The sequence below is a fragment of the Phaenicophaeus curvirostris genome, chromosome 4 (genome assembly GCF_032191515.1).
Source record: "Phaenicophaeus curvirostris isolate KB17595 chromosome 4, BPBGC_Pcur_1.0, whole genome shotgun sequence".
NCBI classification, from domain to species: Eukaryota; Metazoa; Chordata; class Aves; order Cuculiformes; family Cuculidae; genus Phaenicophaeus; species Phaenicophaeus curvirostris.
Genome location: NC_091395.1, coordinates 7125980 through 7140634, shown reverse-complemented (window position 1 = coordinate 7140634; position 14655 = coordinate 7125980).

Below are 14655 nucleotides of genomic sequence, written 5' to 3'. Positions count from 1 at the left end.
CATTCTGTACTCTTTTGTCATACTCTTCTGTGTTTCTTCATGTACTCTTCTTCATGTCATTACTCTTCTGTAATATGGCTCATTACTGCAGTATGGGAGAAATACAGAGTTACACCATCCCCTCTACTTGTTTCAAGTTCTATTCCAAATATATAACCTGTTTAATGCAGCAAAAAGAACAAAACCAATAATGGATGTAAATATTGACAACTCTGAAATGCTTAAACACGTCTTCCTCTCAAAGTATCCTCTAATTTTGAAAAACAGAATATAAAAAATTATACTGTGTGGTTGACAATTTCAATTTTTCTTCCTCAAGTTATTAAACGGGGGCTTTCTACTGCAAGGAACACAGAAAAATTATCTGCAACTGGTTAAACCGACAAAAAAAAGCTTTACTTCACTAATTTAAATGAAATATTTGAAGTACCAAAAGCTTAAATAGGACAGAACAGATTTAAATTAGCATAGATCTTATCAGTAATAGAATATAATTTTGTATTTCACTAACAATGAGAATCATGCTTACTTATTAACTCAGCAGGACTTTCTTCAATGCTGAGGAATGTTTTTTGATGTGTGCTCAAGTTATTGACAACTTCAAGGTGTGATTTCAATAAACAGAATTGTCATAATGTTTTTAAAAGAAATTATGTTTATAGTTTTTTTAAATGACTGAGAGAATCTTCATTGATTTTTTGACAGAATTTCTATATTCATTTTCTCAAAAATAATGACTAAATTATTTTCTTTCTGGGTAAAGTAATCGGAAAGTACCTGGCAACTGTGAAGAATGAGTGAGATTCTGGCTTCCCTGGGATTTTGCTTCTGTAACTACTGTAATTAATAATTACGCAGTCATTAGGGTTAAATGAAAATGTCACATTGATGTTATTCTTAATGAAGCAGATTTTCATAAAGGTGACAATGTGCTCTGCTTGCAAACCAGTGTGATGACAGCCATTATATATTTATTTTGTGGCAACTGGTGTGGTCCAAATTTTCTGTGCTCCTAGGAACAGCAGCAACATGTGTTTGAGTCATCTGGCCAAATAATCAGGGCATGAATATAATTATACACACATAAACTTTTCTGACTCCATACTCATGAGGGGAGGGCTGCTGCTACCCTCTCCGTGTGGTACTCTGGGCCATCTCCTTGTCCCATCCGCATGCTCCTTCCAGGGCTGCTTCCAGTCTTACCCCAATGTGGAGATGTAATTGCTTCCAGCTCAGACATAAGCTGAGGGAAAATCTGGGTCTAGATTCCTAAACTATTTGTGTTGCATGGTCCTAACTCCAGTTGTGTTCATCATCCCTTCTCCCTCCCAGATGCTGTGTATAAAACCAGGCGTTGGCTTCATTGTGTTTAGGAATCTGATCTCCTGAGTTGACTGCAATTGTAACATAGTGTTCCTGAGAAAGCTGAATTACCCAATTAATTACTATACATTAATTGAGATAACATTGAAGCTGTCAATCAGCATCCAGTGATGCTCTATTTATTAAAAATTTACACTGTTTTTGCACTCTAGCTTGGCTAAAAAGGTGATTGCTTTGTTTTGTTTTAATTGCACAGCTTCTGCTAATCTACTTCTCATTAAAAGCACCAATGCAAATCCTTCCTTTCTGATTTGGCTGGCAGTTTCAGAAATGTCTGCACATACAGTGCAAACAACTTTTGCCTTTTCAATAGCAACCGCCTACCTCCTGAGCATCTGATTAACCCATCTAATCCATGGCGTTTGAAAAATGCCTATTGCCATGGCATAATTAAATTTCCCGATTAAATATAATTTGATTTCATTTGGAGGGAATTACTCTTCATGGTGTGGGTGGATCTCAAGGAGCATTTATAAAAATCAGGCTAGCTACTTAACAAGCTAGTATGGGATTTAGTGGTTGTAAGCCTCTTTTAAGAATGCAGTCGAAATGCTAAAAAACATAACCAGCCCAGGCACGTGGTTTGGGTGCATGGCTTAAACAAGAAGAAACTGTAAGTATGAGGTAATTTAAAATAATACTTCTACTAAATGAAAGCACAGTCTTGCTGGATGACCAAGTGGGGACAACAGCTGCCGGTCACCACTGCAGTTGTATACTGCTTGCATCTGACTTTACTTTATGTCAATAGGATTATAAAGCAGTTGATACACATGAATGCTATTACCTCCAGTAATAAGACTGAATTAGTACTAAAACACTTAATCCTCTTCCATTGAATTTAATGCTGTGAATATAGTGCACAAGAAAACACAGATGAGTCTAAAACTCCTCAAAAACAGCCACTTAACTATTCACTTTCCTCAAAAGCTGTTCCAAAGTAGATAGCGTCTACTTTACCTTCTATCAGTAATTCCTGAAATGTGGAACGCTCGTCAAAGGAGGGGAGTAATTCCTGGTTTTCTATTAAGACAATGACACTGATAGTAGCTTAATATACAGCCATAATTTATCATTCTTGACTTGAAATTAATTGAATTTATTTTCTACTTTTCTGACAAAATCCGATAGAACTTCTGATAAACCTGACTTTAATCTGTTCATTTTGATTTACTGTAGGGGTAATAGTGATCACACTCTTTTTAGCAGTCAAAGGGGAAGATAATAAATGCATGCTAAAAACTAACAAAACATGGTAGATATGATAATGGAGTCAAAGCCACCTAAAAAGATTCTTACCATTCGAGAAGTACAGATAGTCTCAAAATAGTTGCAAAAGTACTTTAAAATGAGATTCTCGGCAATGAGATTGAAAACCTGTTGATGTCATGAATATGTAATTGTTTTCTTCCAACATGTGCAGCATGTCTGTATGCTGTATAGGCAGCTTCCTTGGTTTTCTTCAGACTTCTCTCAACCCTCTCATGCTACAATTCTTTGCCATGGTGGCTACTATTTCCCATGTAAGTCGAGGTTGATCTTTCTGCTGCCCTTCTGATTCCTTGCACTGTGCCTCTAGTGAGACACTAAATGTTCCTTTTCTTTTCACACTGAGAATCATTCCCCAGTCCTCAGATAACACACACGGGTGGACACAGCTCTGAGCATCTCTACCACTGTGACCATGTCACATAAAGGGGAACTTATCTTAGACCAGCAAATACAAAAATCCCTTTAGCCCCTGCACTTCCCTAGTAATTCACACTTGCCTCCCACCCAGATAATTTAACCTGTGGAGGCTTCAGTACTCCATTTATCATCTCTCCCTCTTCTCAATTACTAGATAGCTAAAGTTATCTCCACCTCCTTCTGCCTGCGTCCCATCACCCACTTAATCCATTTAAATCCTTCTATTATTTTTTTTCCTTCTGCTAAATCCTCAACTTCAAGGCCCTCTTGATGTGTCTACGCATACCCAGCACTAAGGCAGTGGAGTGTTCTTGCTAAGACTCAGTAGAAGCAGCAAAGACACTTTATCTTTTGCGCTTTGACTGCTGCTTATGACCATTTAACAAAACTGACTTTGTGCTTTTTTCCAGTCTTTCTGCAGAGTCAGGATCACAGGAATCCACCTGTGAGGAGGTAAATAAGTCAGACTGGCAACCTATTTAGTTTAATACGCCATTTTCAAAACACATCAGTATTAATTTTTTTGGTATCATCAAATTAATTCTTTTTTCTCTTTTAACTTCAACTCCACATGTATTATTCTTCTGTAGACTTCTTTTTATGAGACTTGCTTTCAAGAGAAAGCTAAAGTAAAAAGATGAGTCTTACTCTACATCTAAATATCCTTTAATCCTTTTGGGCAGCTTATTCCATAGTCATAAACCACCACAATAAACCATCTGCTGCATAAGCCAGATCTTCATCTCTTCTCACCGGTTTCAATTTCATTGTCTGCATCACAAGAGCATTAACAGGATTTTATGAAGATGAGGCACTCATGGAAACAACCTGTATCCAAACCCTTTGAGCTTTGAAGATGTGGCCTGGATTTTGACTTCAGTTTGGATTTCTACAGTGGGTTAATGCAACGCAGAAAAGGGAGCGTACTCGGTAATGTAAGTTGAACAGTAAGATATTCAGTAATGTATCAGCACACTGAATTACTTTGGGGAGCTGTTTCAAAGCCGCCACCACCTCTGTTTTCCTCGTTCCCAGTACACTCGCTGGTCCAAACCAAATGCCACTGAAGCTCAAATTAGTTTGGAAAAATCTGTGTCTATCAATTTAGGTGAACTTTTAGACAGTTACTGTAAAGGAGGGGATTTGTGGAAGCTGTTTGCTGTTATTGGTATCAGTACTAATATTTAGGTTGCAGTGGCTTACTGTGCATTTCACAAGCACAAAAAAGAATATTCTGCTCAGACTGCTGCTTCTGCAGAGGAAAGCTACCTGCATTTGGTATTTCATACTACAGTCCTTCATGCAGCTCTCCACGCATCTTTGCTGATGCTATTTACACATCTGCAGGCATTGCCCTTGGAGGGCAGTGGGGTTTGAGAATTTCTACAAATACCACTTAATATCCAAAGTTAGGATCCACCATCAATGAACTTTTTAACTTCACCTTTAAGCACTTTCTGAATCTCTCCTGAGTTACCTTCTGCTTGTAAAGTACAAGTAAACCACGCGATTTCTGTGTTTGGTAGGTGCAGAAAAATCTAATTCGTACTATTTTGATGGGCCAAACTAAATTTTAGCCCACAAACCATCATTTTTGTCGTATAGCAAGTGGAAAAGTTAGCTGCTTTAATACAAGTTTTCTCTACCAGTATGCATCTGAAGTTTTCAGCTATTTTACTGTGTTGCATGAGGAAACATAATTTGATTCTGTCCTTTTTATTCCCTTCACAAATGGAATTATTTTAGATTTTTAAAATCCATTAGAATAGATAGCCTAGAAGATGGAAAATAGAGCAAGTTTCTCATTTAAGGGAAGTCAATGAAATTCTGCTTATCAAAGGACATTAATGATCAAACCAAATTCACTTCCACACAAAATGCAAATAGGGGTTTTTTTTTCAATCAACGTTAATTTATCTTTCTCATTTTATTTTCAAAGTCTAACAGCACATTTCTAGGAACACATTTTAGCTTCCTCTTTTAGATTCAGAAGATCGGTAATCAATCTCAGCTAACTTATCTAATATATGCTCTAAAAATTCATCATCTCACTACATACTTTCCATGTTTAGAAATGTGTTAGAAGAGGACTAATCAAGTGATTTCATACATGCAGCGAAACAGATTTTTTTTTATCTCTTGTATCTTTATCCTTGTTAATTACAATTTGTCATGAATAATTTTATTTTTGGAGTGCCTGTAACGCTGTAGTGGCTCCAGTCTGTAAAAAGTATGGTTTATGTAACAATTCTTTAGAATTATGATGATTAATTGTATTTATTAACTTTGTAATCATAAACATGATTCTAAAAACAATGGGCGTGACGTTTCAAATAGACCTCAGTGCAGTGATGGAAGAAGCTAGAAGTGTACCACCCTCTTCTTCTCCACCTTAGCCTGGGCAGGGCAAAGGCCAGAGCATCCCTAAGACCAGCATTGCCAGCAAGGGGCCACCAAGGCAGCTCTGAGCCCGCTCTCTTCTGCTCCTGGCAGCTCCAATGCTCTTGTTGAGCTGCTGTACATGCTTTGTGTTACTTGAGTCCCCTCATAAGAAAGGAAGATATGTATTTACTATTTTAAGCATGCCTTATGTTAAGGAATAAAGAGGACCATGATTGCATTCGATTTTATTTTCCAAAACGCTGATAACTCTGGAAGCTTAGCTTATAGATAAAACCAAATTTGCATTTGATAGATGTAGCGCTCTTGCAGCTAGTGCAGTGAAAGGTGAAGCCTATGCAGCTTCAGATGGTGCAGGCTGATCCCTACCCAGGTGAAGCTTCTTTAAAAGGATGGGCAACATTAAATCCTGCCATTTTCTCACTTCTAAAATGATGACTTACACAACACCCACAAATTCAGAACAGAAGTGCAATAGCTAGTGCTTATTGACCAGGGGGGATTCTGTCAAATGGGCAGCTTGCCTGCATTATGATTGCAGAATAGTGTTTAAAATTCACAAATAACAAGAAGTGGTCTTGAGACTGGGTAAAACTGCATCAGGAGAAAATTAGTTAAATTGACTCTTTATGGTATATCAGCATGACTTCTCACACAAAAGCTTGTGAGCTACTACAGGCTTAGGGCAGAGATTTGTAAGAGCATATGCAGCAAAAAGTACTTTGATAATTTATTACTCATGGCTTAGCCCAGTTAGTTTATGCCGATTCAATGACACATCAGTCAAACTTAGCCAGTTAGAGCAAGTTTACAGCTTCCCCGTGTTACAGAAATGGTACAAAATACTTCGGCAAACCTTGCTTTAGCTTGCCTTTTGACCAGGCAAAAGACAGGAGATAGGAAAGATTTACTAGTTTTATTGTACTGATGGGGAAACAGAAGCAGGTAATGTGGCATGAGTTACTCAAGATCACACAGCACGTCAGGGCAAGCATTCAGATGCTGCTTGTATTACAAACTGATGAGAACATTGAGATTACATGAGGGATATATAATATATACTTAAGCTATTTGTACACAAAATTTCCCCAAAATTACAGCTTATTACTTTCTCACATAAATCAAGTAATATTTTGTCAGATTTCACTAAGTTTATATGAAAACTTGTGCCACATGAAATCTTCTGTTACTGTAGTAATTCTGACTATTAATAGAAGTATTATATTCTTAGGCAACTGCTTGTTATTTTTCACATCCAGTCTGAGAATGATACTGAATATACTTTTGGTCCAACTCACACAGTATGTCACTTTCTTCATATAGTTGTCTCTTAAGGATTTTTACTTTCCACTCCATAGATATTTTCATGCCATTATTTAATGACATTTCAATTCTTCCCAGTTAGTCATAGGTCTTCAGCCAACAAAACTAGTTATCAGCTGGAGCACCTGTTGTCCAGGATACTATACTTGATTATTAATTTTGACTGGTTTTATGCACTGTCAACTGTTATTAAATGGAATGGTAACATTATACTGTAATTCATATTGCCCAAATACAGGGTAACATGTTACTCTGCTTGGAAGAAGGTGAAGTATTTCCATGATGCTATATGCACAGTAACAGTCAAGGTTATAATGACACAGGCTGCATAGACTATAGCACTCCAGAGCAATACATTAACACACATTTCTTAGATGCTAAAACCAGTTGGAGTTTTTGTTTAGCTGCATAAAAATCACAATGCATTTTCCAGACACCCAGCTAAACCCATGCCCAATGTGCAGATGCATATTTTTGCAGGTATAGATTAAAAAGAAAGATGCTGCAGCAAATCCTGAAAGCCAATGCCTAGGGATCTGCCTGAGATGCATAGAAGTGTTTCCTAACCCTTTGGCTAAATTTAGTGTGCATCCCAGTGCCTGCATTGGAAGGATGGTGCTCTCCTGTCAAAAGAGAGGAAGAAAAAGGCTACTCCAGAAACAATTCAGAGTATTTAAACTGAGCCTCTATTTTGAATAGACATCTGGAGAAGCGTTTTCCTTGACAGCAAAGCGGTGATGAGCAATTTTATTACAAAGATGATAGTATTGCATAGCAGCAGATAGAATCACCATTATAACTACGCATGATACAAAAGATAACCAAGCCACCAGGCTCTCATACCTAAGTGACTACTGCTGTGTTTTGCTCTGGTTTTTTGGCCGATCAGCTTGGCTGTACTTTGATGTACTACTTCGTGCTGCTGCTCCTGCTCAGGGAGGCTTACCTGCCCTACCTCTTTGCTCCCATGCTGCAGAGGAGGCTGAGCTGGCAGCTGTTAGTGCCTTAAGCCAGGTGGTACGGGTACCTCTCCCCATCTGCCTTCTCTTCCCACCCTTGATGGTTTCCAGGCATGGAGTTTGTCTCGATTCTGTTTTTCAGCTACAAAATGACCGTCCACCATTGCTGGGGTATTCAACGTACATTTGTACTTGCACAACGGATGAGGATACGTGGATGCAAACCTCCTCCTTCTCCTTTTCTGCGACTACAGGCCAGATGCTGTATCTGAAAGAAGGGAGATCCTGATCCCTTGTTTATCAAGATGCAGGTAATTGTCTTTTCTAAACCAAAGCACAGTAGTCATTTTTCTAGCAAAGTGCAACTAGAATCTTTTGTGGTGGCAGTTCTGTAATGACCTGGAAATTAATGCTGTCAGCCTGGAAATGGGAACAATTTCTTTTTCAGGGGGAATGAGAATACAGCTCCCTCCTCTCTTGGCCAAGTGTTCCTGCCACCACATTATCCTATCCAGAATCTTTTGTTTAATTTTGCTTCAGCTCAATCATTCTTGCTTGCTTTGTTCACAGAGATCCAGTTTCAATAATGGGATAGATAGTACTCCTACCCAAATTACTGGGTTACGAGCAAGGCTTGAGGAAGGAGCTGAAAGGAACTATTATACCTCCTAGCTGTATTTTTATGTGAAAGAACACTATTGCCTTCATCTATTGAAAATCACAACACTGAAGGGAAGGCCCAGATAACTAGAAAAAAAAAAAGAAACTAGCATTATGTTCCTCTTTAAAAAACACAAGAAGAAGGATGCAGAAGCTAGATGGTTGGCCTCGCCTCAGTTTGTAAGGAGCTCATGAAGCACATCCTCTTGGAATCCATTCCCAAGTATGTGACAAAGGAGTCAGGCAAACTGTGATTTACCTGCACAACTGACTATGCAGATGATTGGTAAATGGTGAATGTGATCTGACAGACCCTAGCAAGGCTTTTGACATCCTGTGCAGAATTCTCATTTAGGAGCTGAGGAATTACAGCCTGGAGGAATGGATGATCAAGTGGGATGCAAACTGGCTACACCTCTTGGTTCAGAGAATCAAAACTGGTAGCACAAGGTCAGCCAGTGACTAGCAGGGGCTTCAAGATCAATACCAGGAGCTTGTTTTTCCAGTATATTCATTGCTATCCTGGATGCTGACACAGAATGCAACTTGTGGAGGGCACTGTGCCACACAGGAGAAGTCTCTGCCATGGCAAACAGCAAGCGTAAGTCTAGAGGAAGCCTGTTGAATTTCAAAACCAGACTCGTAACAGCCTCATGAAGCTCAATAAGGAGAGGTGCAGAGCTTTATGCGTGGGACAGAGCAACCCCAGGCTGAGAAGCAGCCAGAGGGGCAGTAGCCCTGCTGATGGGACCCCACAAACATTGCAGTGGATGCCAGGCTGAACACAGGTAGCCCACACACAGGGCTTTCAGATGATTTTGTGGAGGGATCTTATACGATACTGAGAGGCCCCAGGTAAAAGTGCATCTCACCCTAAAATAATTTCCAGACTGAAAACTAAAACATCAGTATCAGCAAAATGCCTTTGCCCAAATATTTCATTTGATAAGACTTGGGAAATCCTGACATTTTTACGTTATTGTTCTTATTTTATACTGTCTATCTTTATTTACCATCAGCTTCACTAATTTTACTGTCAGAGAATGAAAGTATCTGAATTTATACATAATTATGCATGAAAACCAGTAACTTCAAGTTAGAAAAGTAGTTAAAATGACTACTACAGGTTTAAGTAGATAATCATGTCTCAGGCCCACCCTTGCAAAATATTTATTTTTGGATGTGAATCACTCCCTGATGAAAGCTTTACCAAAGACACTACGGACCTGCAAGGATTTGCAGCTCTGCTCCTTTTGCGTGCAGAGCTGGCTCCGAACTGGCTGGTTCGTGCGTGCACCCGGACTGCAGGACCTGAAGTAGGTCTGAGTCACCCGTGAAAGAGAAAAGAAGCAAACTGGTAATAGCACTCCAAATGATGTACAAAGCAAACAGAAGTTTACATATGCACCTGATGGGTCAGATTTTGATGGCTTTAAATATCAGCCTCCTGCTGCCTTTCTTTTTGTAATCAGTTACGTTCTCCTGCCCATCACAACTGACTGCTTTCACATCCAAATAACATCATATTGAAACTGTTAAAATAATTGAAAAACCACATCACAGTCTTTTCTAATATTCTGAAAAAGATGCTGCAAGTAATTTAGAAAGTGTAGCAACTTTTTGGTTTTCAGTGTCAGTGCAGACTTCATAATCTTAGACTCACAGAATGGTTTGAGCTGGAAGACACCTTAAAGCCCATCCAGTTCCAACCCCCTGGGCAGGAACACCTCCCACTGGATCTGTTGCTCAGAGCCTCATCCAGCCTGGCCTTGAACATCTCCAGGGATGGGGGTTCCACAGCTTCTCTGGGCAGCTTGTGCCACTGCCTCACCACCCTCACAGGGAAAACTTTCTTCCTAATATCTAATCAGCCCTCTTTCAGCTTAAAACCGTTACTCCTCATCCTATCACTTCACTCCCTTATAAGCATCTTTCCCATAATAATAAAACCTTTTGTGCGATATTTTTACTCAAAGTTTCTTCTCATTTTCGTAGCCTTAACTGGCATTAAATCAGTGTATGTACAGAACTATACCTAAACCCACGCATGACTAAAACTCCCATTGTATTCTAAAACCAGGTGCTGCAACGTGGCTCAGGTTAAGCAGGGAGCTTGCTACAGCTTCAGATCACTGCAGCTAGAAGAAGAGAAAGGCAGGAGAGGCTTTTTTTCAATAGGAAATTTTGATCTGTTTCATCATTTTTGTGTCTCTCCTAGGTCTTATCTGTCAGTCTTGTCGTCTGCAAGGTTGCATCCAATTATATCACAGTTGGTTTGCTATCTATGTCAAACTAAGTTATACAAAACCACAAAATAAGGCTTGGTTCTTATCCTGATACTGTCTCACTAACTACAGCATTGCACAATTGTATCAGTAATATCTTACTCTTAGCTATAATAATTCACTAGGATGATGTCATCTCAGCTGTCACGTTATATATAGAAGGTACTATGCAAATAAACTTGATAACAAAATGCCTTCCTTCCTTTTGAAGGTTGACTTCAGGATCTTAGTTTTTTGTGTACAGATGAGAGATCCCAGTCTGAGCGGCTGTGCCTCTTAATTCGCAGCAATCTCGGGGTTTTAACCCTTTGAACCTTTTTTTAGGATTTTTTTTTTTTTTTAGAGATCTATCATCAAAAGTGTCTATATGCTTTTGCTTCCCAATGATAATTCAGGAGAGTCAATGCAAGGCCACTACCAAACTCAACATTTAGGTCACACGTGCTTCCTTTTGGAAAGAAGTATGCAGATGTTGCAATATTTTGCCTTCTTTTGAAACAAAGACTAAAAATCCTGCCAGTGATAAGAGTATAATTATACTGTAAGCATGCCACATTTTTGTTTCCTACTTCTACTCCCCCCTCCCACCTCCTCTCCTTCTTCCCATTGTCATTCCCACAAGTACTCAATACTACTCATGTTAGTTGTAGAAGTGATATCCTGAAGGGAAACTTCGTTCAGATGCAGTATCCAAAAATTATTTTTGCAGGGGTAGTTATTTCGTGTCCTCTGTCCCATACTAAAGTCAAATAATTGCCACACTTTTTTGATTTCGATACCAGCATGGAAAGGTCAATATTTTTACAATTATTAGCTAGAAATCCATCGTGATTAGGTTTAAATATCTCTGTAGTAAACCATGCTCCTGCTGGGTTATGTTCATATCAGATGTTGTGATATCTGACGGCACCTTTTCATGTAAATTGGGTTTTGATTTGTGTCTTGGCCATCAGAAAAGTGGAAGCTGCATTTTCCCTGGGTCTCATCATTGTTTTACTTCATCCTTTTTATTTTTTTTTCCTGGATCACCTACTAGTCTAATGTTTGCACTGAAGGTCTGTTTTTTAAGGTGTTGAATCTGCAGTTATTTCTTGTGGGGTTTTTTTTACAATTCTCTCTGTCAACCTCTGTTTTGTCTCCAGACAAATCAGCTGACCAGGCCTGTAATTCCATCACTCTAAATGTTATCTCTATTCCTTTACTGTTAAAAGAAAACAAAACATAACAAACAAACAAACAAACAAGCCCAGAATATTTTACAGAAGATTTTACAGTTCAAAGTCTCTTGGAACTTGCATTAGAATCAGTTTTGGAAGTCTTGAGTTTCCATAACATTTCAAAATGCAGGGTAGGTGCAGCTGGGAGGAAAAAAAAGCCTAGAGAAGACTATTTGCCTGCAGTGTATGGTTAAAAAAAACCTCCCTAAGACAAAACAACCACATAACTTTTTCTTACTACTAATCTTATTTCTGCTTCTCCCCCACTCCCACTTGCTTTGCAAATTTGTAATTCACCTCTTCCAAAGGTTCCTCAAACTTGTTCTACTGGTTTTCAGAAGTAGGCAGACTCGTTTCGCAGTATACTAACTGAATTTATTTAATTTTTCAGTTTGCTCCTAGAAAGGATCTCAGGACACTCCTCGAAGGGCCCTAAATCACTCTGTTGTATCATATGGATATATTCCATACACACTCCACGATACTTTTATTATCTGGTATATGAAACCATGTACAGCCGTGTTAAAATGAAGGCGCTATTTAGTAAGCATAAAGACCTTGATCCAACAGCTAATGGAAAAGTGCCTTATCATAAATAATGCAGTCAGTTCCAAGGGGAGCAAATTTTAATGAAAATCCTTTCCTTCCTTGCTATCACACAGCCAAAATAAAGCAGAGCTGTCCCTTTCTTCTCATGAGTGAAGGGGCTTCATAGGATTTCTCCATATGAAGGTCCATATTTCCAGTGGTTTGTAGGGATTCACAAATTGTAAAGTTTGAGGGTATTAATGTGGAGCAAGACAAAGGTGCAGGCTGTTTGCTCGCCCTCAGTCTAGGACTGGATCCTGGTGCTCTCAGCAACCTTGGAAAAATTATTTTCACTTCTGTGCATCACCAGAAGGAAGAGGAGGGAAAAAACCCTGAACATTGCTCAGTGTATTTTGTGAGGCTGTGTTTTCCATGTCGGTGTCGTGAAATTCTGTCTGGAACGGGCTACTGTGGGGCAAAACGAGAAAAGGCAATGGTGTGGCAGGACGCAAAAGAAGCTACCATGCTAGCGCTTGGCTAAAATAAAAAAAAAACAAACCCCAAAAAGATAATAAAGTCCTGCAGAGCACCTCCACGCATGCTGTTTCCACACCAGAGTTGAGATCAGAAGCAAGGCATCCCAGGGCGCTTTTAACAGCTGTTTTTTCTCCAGACAGACCCTTTTATTTTTCAAGTTTTGCTGCCTTGGAGTGGGACTTTGGCTGGAAGAGCACAGGACTGGGGCTGGATCAACAGAGACTTGGGATGGAAGGGCTGCGAGGGCAGGGACTGGGGCTGGTGTTGGGAATGGGGATGGAAGGGCAGGGAATGGGGATGGAAGGGCTGGGAATGGGGCTGGGAATGGGGATGGGACGGGGGATGGAAGGGCTGGGAATGGGTCTGGGAGGGCAGGGAAGGAAAGGCTAGGAATGGGGATGGGACTGGGGATGGGACTGGGGATGGAAGGGGCTGGGAATGGGTCTGGGAGGGCAGGGACTGGGGATGGAAGGGCTGGGAATGGGGCTGTGAGGGCAGGGACTGGGGATGGAAGGGCTGGGAATGGGACTGGGGCTGGGAATGGGACTGGGGCTGGGAATGGGGCTAGAAGGCTAGGAGGGCACAGACTGGGGATGGAAGGGCTGGGAATGGGGCTGGGAGGGCAGGGACTGGGGATGGAAGGGCTGGGAATGGGGCTGGGAGGGCAGGGACTGGGGATGGAAGGGCTGGGAATGGGGCTGGGAAGGTAGGGACTGGGGATGGAAGGGCAGGGACTGGGGAAGGAAGGGCTGGGAATGGGGCTGGAAGGCTAGGAGGGCAGGGACTGGGGATGGAAGGGCAGGGACCGGGGCTGGGAGGGTAGGGACCGGGAAAGGAAGGGCCGGGAATGGGACTGGGGCTGGGACTGGGGCTGGAAGGCTAGGAGGGCAGGGACTGGGGCTGAAAGAGCAGAAACGGGCTGAAAAGGCAGGGGTTGGGGCTGAGAGGGCAGGAACCGAGACTGGAAAAGCCGGGACTGGGGCTGCCAGGGCCCTACCCCACTCTGCCCGCCCCGGGCGGAGGGATCCGCGCTACCGCCCCCTGCAGGGCCGCGCGGCTGGGGGTCCCTCCGCGGGCGCCGCTGCGAAAACGCCCCGCGGAGCCCGGGACAAAGCGCGGGGCGGTGACGCGGCGGGGTTGGGAAGGGGGGGGTGTGTGTCGGGGGGGGGGATGTGTGTGTTGGGGGGGGGGTGTGTGTGTTCAGCGCCCGCGTCCCCCTCCGCCTCAGAACCACGAAACCCAGGGAAGGGGGCGGGGGCGTGGTCAGGAGGGGGGCGTGGCCGGAGCACTCGGAGGGGGCGTGGCCATCGGAGGGGGCGTGGCCATCGGGGGGCGTGGCCGGCGGAGGGGAGGGCGGAGGAGGCGCGGAGGAGAAGTGCCAAAGGGGCTGGCGGCGGCCGCGGAGCTGGCACGGCGGCGCCCGGAGGAAGAGGAGGGGCGCAGCCGCGGGGCTGGAGCGCCGGGGGAGGCGGCGGCGGCGGCGGGAGGTGAGCGAGCAGCGGGGTGGGGTGGGGTAGGGTGGGGAGGCCGCCGTTCCCCGGCGGTGGATGGGGCAGGCTGGGCTCTACCTGCCGCCTGGGGTGGGCAGGGGGCCGGCACCGGTACTGAGGGAGGAGTGGGGGGGGGGGGAGAAGAAGGAAAGGTTTGGGGTTCCCCCTTCTCCCCGTGCCGGGA